The 4,682-nt window shown below is 40.9% G+C and overlaps 1 pseudogene; it reads right to left on the bottom strand.

Moving 5' to 3' along the window:
* Positions 1-2,638: 2,638 nt before the first annotated feature.
* Positions 2,639-3,495, bottom strand: LOC101607643 (annotated as a pseudogene).
* Between the last annotated feature and the right edge of the window lie 1,187 nt (positions 3,496-4,682).

Raw genomic sequence — 4,682 nt, 5'->3', positions numbered from 1 at the left:
GCACTTGCCTGTGAAGCCTAAGAACCCTGGTTCGAGGCTCGATTCCCCAGGACCCACGTTAGCCAGATGCACAAGGAGGCACACGCATTTGGAGTTCCTTTGCAGTGGCTGGAAACCCTGGCACACCCATTCTGTCTCTCTCTATCTGCCTCTTTCTCTCTCCCTCCCTGTCACTCTCATTTAAAAAATAAATAAATAAGTTCATGACAAATTCTACAATGCTCTAGAAAACAGAAACAACATGATGGGAAATAAAAGTGTGACATGACTGTCTGATATTTAAGAATATTGTTTTTAGCCAGGTGTGGTGGCACACACCTTTAATCCCAGCACTTGGGAGGCATTGGTAGGAGGATCACTATGAGTTCAAGGCCATCCTGAGACTACATAGTGAGTTCCAGGTCAGCCTGAGCTAGAGTGAGACCCTACCTCGGAAAAAAAAAAAGGGTATTGTTTTTAATTCTAAAGTATGTGCATTTGCAGTGACTCTCCTTATCAAACACTTAGAAATCCTTATCACCATCAAAACATATGCACAGAATTTTCTAGTCATTCATGGACATTTTCAATAAGCTCAAAGAGCTCAGATATTATTGAATCTGAAATTTTCTAGTCATTCATGGACATTTTCAATAAGCTCAAAGAGCTCAGATATTATTGAATCTGAAACTGCCCTCCTGCTTACCCTTGACTTTTCTCAAATTAGTACTATGAAGATGGCAGCAGCAATGGGAATGCAGAAGCTCCTCAATATATTTTTTGTGTATATGTGTGTTGATATGCTTGCAGGTGTGAAAATATGAGGTCATGTATACATATATGCAGCTATGCTTGTTTGTGTGGTAACATGTGTGTGAGCGTGTCTGTGTGTGTGTGTGTGTTTGTGCGTGCACATGTGAATGCCAAAGATTCACATTACATATCTTTCTTAATTGCTCTCCACTTAAAATAACAAATTATCTTTATTTATTTATTTGAGAGAGAGAGGCAGATAGAGAGAGAGAATGGGCACACCAGGGCCTCCAGCAACTGCAAATGAACTCCAGACACATGAGTCACCTTGTGCATCTAGCTTACATGGGTCCTGAGGAATCAAACCTAGGTCCTTTGGGCTTATCAGGCAAGTGCCTTAACCACTAAGCAATCTCTCCAGCCTTTCACCTTTTTTTTTTTTTTTTTTTTTTTTGAGGCAGAATTTTTCACTGAGCTCAGAGCTCAGAGCTCACAGGATTAGCTTGACTAGCGAGCTAGCAAGTCCTGTGGATCCTCTTGTCTGTGGTTGAATTAAGTGAATTAAGTGACATAGGGGGAGACTGTTTGGGGAGGTAATGTCCTGAGTTGGACAGTGTTTAACCTCCCTGAAATGCAATATGTTCATTATTTTTTTTAATAAACTTGTTTGTTTGTTTTTATTTATTTATTTGAGAGCGACAGACAGAGAAAGAGGCAGATAGAAGGAGAGAGAATGGGTGCACCAGGATCTCCAGCCACTGCAAACGAACTACAGACGCATGTGCCCTCTTGTGCATCTGGCTAACGTGGGTCCTGGGGAAATTGAGCCTCAAACTGGGATCTTCAGGCTTCACAGGCAAGTGCTTAACCGCACAGCCATCTCTCCAGCCCCAATATGTCCTTTATATCGTTATGAAATCTTTCAATTAGGTCTTTGGTTTTTATTTTATTTCTTAGTGTTCCATGTTTTAATTTAAAAATTTATATTTTGCAGTGGCTAGTGGCCCTAGAACACTTATCCTCTCTCACTTTGCCTCTTTCTCTCATTCACTCTCAGATAAATAACAAATAAATAAGTAAAATATTTTAATAACCTTAAAATATTTATGTTTCAAATAGCTATTATTTCAGTCTTCCCTACCAACCATATTTCTTCCTCTAACTTTTGTATTTTTAATGTTCTAAAATCACAGTGGGATATCCTTATGCTGAGAAATATAGTAATAAATACAGTTGTGAAAAATGGAGCAATTCTACACTATACATTGGCACACATGAAGTTGTCACAACCATGTCACCCATGGGGCTGTTTTTGTACACACTCCTTTAGAAACACCACTCTGAAAATATATTGTCAACCCAAGAAGAGAATGTGTACACATGATCACAGATTCACACTGACTAGGACTTTACTTAAAACTTACCACACAATGATGCAGAGACACTGATATGTAAATTTCTACAATGTTGCATCTTGGGTTTAGTTGGCAAAGACCACATTTAGCAACTAAGCATGAGTTTAGTTTTCCATATAGAAAACTGATACACTAAATTGTAAAACAAAGAAAAACGTTTCCTATTGTTTGAAAATACCAGTTTTACTGTAGGATTGTAAAACTGCAAAGATCTTTAATAGAAGAATTGGCCAGATAAGAGTACTCTCCTATCACAATATTCCTTTTTGCGTCACATGCAAGATTATTGGTTATGCTGTAGGATTTAATTGTTACAAACTAAAAGGAAATATGAAGCAAAACAAGGAAAAAGGTAAGTATATAAGGCAATTTACTTTTAGGTACAATAAGCATGATTGTGTTTAGGAAAATGAGAAAAAAATTATTCAAGGCTAGCTTGGTTCTCACAGGATAAAAACAATGGCCTACATACTGAGCTCCTCTCAGCAGGGCTATTGATCAATCCCTTGGTCACCACACTGGTAATCTCTGGGGTAGCCATTGGGGTACTCACCTGGTAATTGGTTTCACTAATTTCAGACCCTTTTGTTCCTGTGCCCTGGTTCCCTGGTGAATGATGGACTCTGGGAGTAGCAGAGTATTTAGGGTCACACACTTGCCTCCTGAGCCCATACCCACTTTGTTGGTATCCTGCAGAGATGGTGGAATTATCCACAAGCTATAATGTTAGCTTCTGATCATAGATATCTCTTCTAGTACCTGGGGCTTACATCCTAGCCTGCCTGGCACCTTTGTTGGGACCCATCTGCAGATTAAAGGTGGTCTGGTCAAAAGGTCTGGCCCTTTGCATTTTGGGGTCATCGTTAAGACGCCTCCTGGTCTCCTAAGCAGTCATACCTGCCTGGCTGGCACAGTCATTGGCTCCCATCTGCAAACCAATTACCCTTTGGCCAGCCTTTAATTTTCCTTCACTTAAATATCTTGTTTCTCTTGACTTCAACATCAATGGTTGTATGGAATCCTTTTGTTTTATCCTGACCTGCTAGAGTCAGTAGTGCTGTCTGAACCTGGGTCCTATTTCCATTCCATTTGCTTCATATCTGTCATGTGGCTTCATGCCATAAGCCTAATAAATTTGCCAACGTTCATCAACTGAAGCCACTTTAGTGAAGACTCATTGACCTTATTCACAGAGCCTGGCTGCAGCTTGTTAAGGAGCTTGGGGAGGATAATACCATCCTTTAGGCCCAGCACAGGTCTTCTTTCGCAAGTGGTCATACTTGGAGGCAACCTTGTTTCTGACTTCAACACAGTGCCAATAGGAAGGGCCTTTGTTGAAATGGGCCATGGTGGGCCAGAGAGGGGAAGAGGTTTGTGCTGGGGCTTGGGGAGTATCTGTTGTACTCAGTTTCCCTGCTCTTGGCCCAGGGAGGTGCAGCAGGATGCTGGGGATGCTTTGGCTTGGGGACTGCATGTGCCTGGGTCTAGCCTGGCCTCCAGCTTCTCAAGAGTGGCATTGGATTGTCCTCAGTCAATACTGGATTTGCAGGCACTGCCCACTTGCCTGGTCCTCACCCCACCTCCACCAGGGGCCTAATTTTTGTGTTTTTATCTTGGGATTTACAGCATGTGTGGTGGTTGGAAAGTAAAATGTCCCCCATGGACCCCTGTGCTTTAGTACTAAGGTACCCTTAGGACTCTTTAGTGGCGCTGTTCCAGAAGGTTGTGGAGCCTTCAGGAAGGAGAGTCTTGCTGGAAGTGTCAGTAGGGATGGGCCTGGAAGGTTTGTTTTTTTGTTTTTTTGTTTTTTTGTTTTTTTTTTTTTAAATCTTCATATATATATATATGGCAATCTTCACTCTCTTCCCCATCTTTCTTGCTGATGTGGTAATGTGAGTTGGCTTCCTGTTCCCATCATGCTGGACTCTGCCCTCTGGAAACATAAACTGGATTTTTCTGGCATTGTATATATTTTTAAAGTATTTTATTTACTTGAGAGCGAGAGAGACAGAGAGAATGGGTGTGCCAGGGCCTCCAGCCACTGAAAACAAATTCCAGATGCCATGTGCTTCCTTGTGCATCTGGCTTATGTGGGTCCTGGGGAGTCGCACCTGAGTCCTTTGGCTTTGCAGGCAAGTGCCATCTCTCCATGCCTGCATTGTATATTTTTCTAGCAAAGTGATAGAGTATGCTTGCCAAATTTACCCTCTGAACTAATGAATTAGTATCCCACATTCTACTTGGAAGAATCTCCAGTGAACATTTTAATACTCATAATTCTTTTATATTTTCCTTAATCACACATTATCTTTGTCTGTTGCACATGACATATGCTTCCCATTCTTTTCTAAAAACTGTGTGACCCTGCTTTATAGAGGAATTCTACTTATATCTCATACCAAGAATGATGAACATACTAACTTTGAACTTCAGAATGGTTCCTGAACCATATTATTTTCATACATATGAACCTTCAGGACAAGGGTACTTTTCTGTTCTCTGTGATTAATTTTTCTCAGATAACACCTTTTCAAA

The sequence above is a fragment of the Jaculus jaculus genome, chromosome 2 (assembly GCF_020740685.1).
Source record: "Jaculus jaculus isolate mJacJac1 chromosome 2, mJacJac1.mat.Y.cur, whole genome shotgun sequence".
Classification (NCBI taxonomy): domain Eukaryota; kingdom Metazoa; phylum Chordata; class Mammalia; order Rodentia; family Dipodidae; genus Jaculus; species Jaculus jaculus.
The sequence above is the reverse complement of the archived record's forward strand: the minus strand, read 5'-3'. Positions and strand labels throughout refer to the sequence as shown.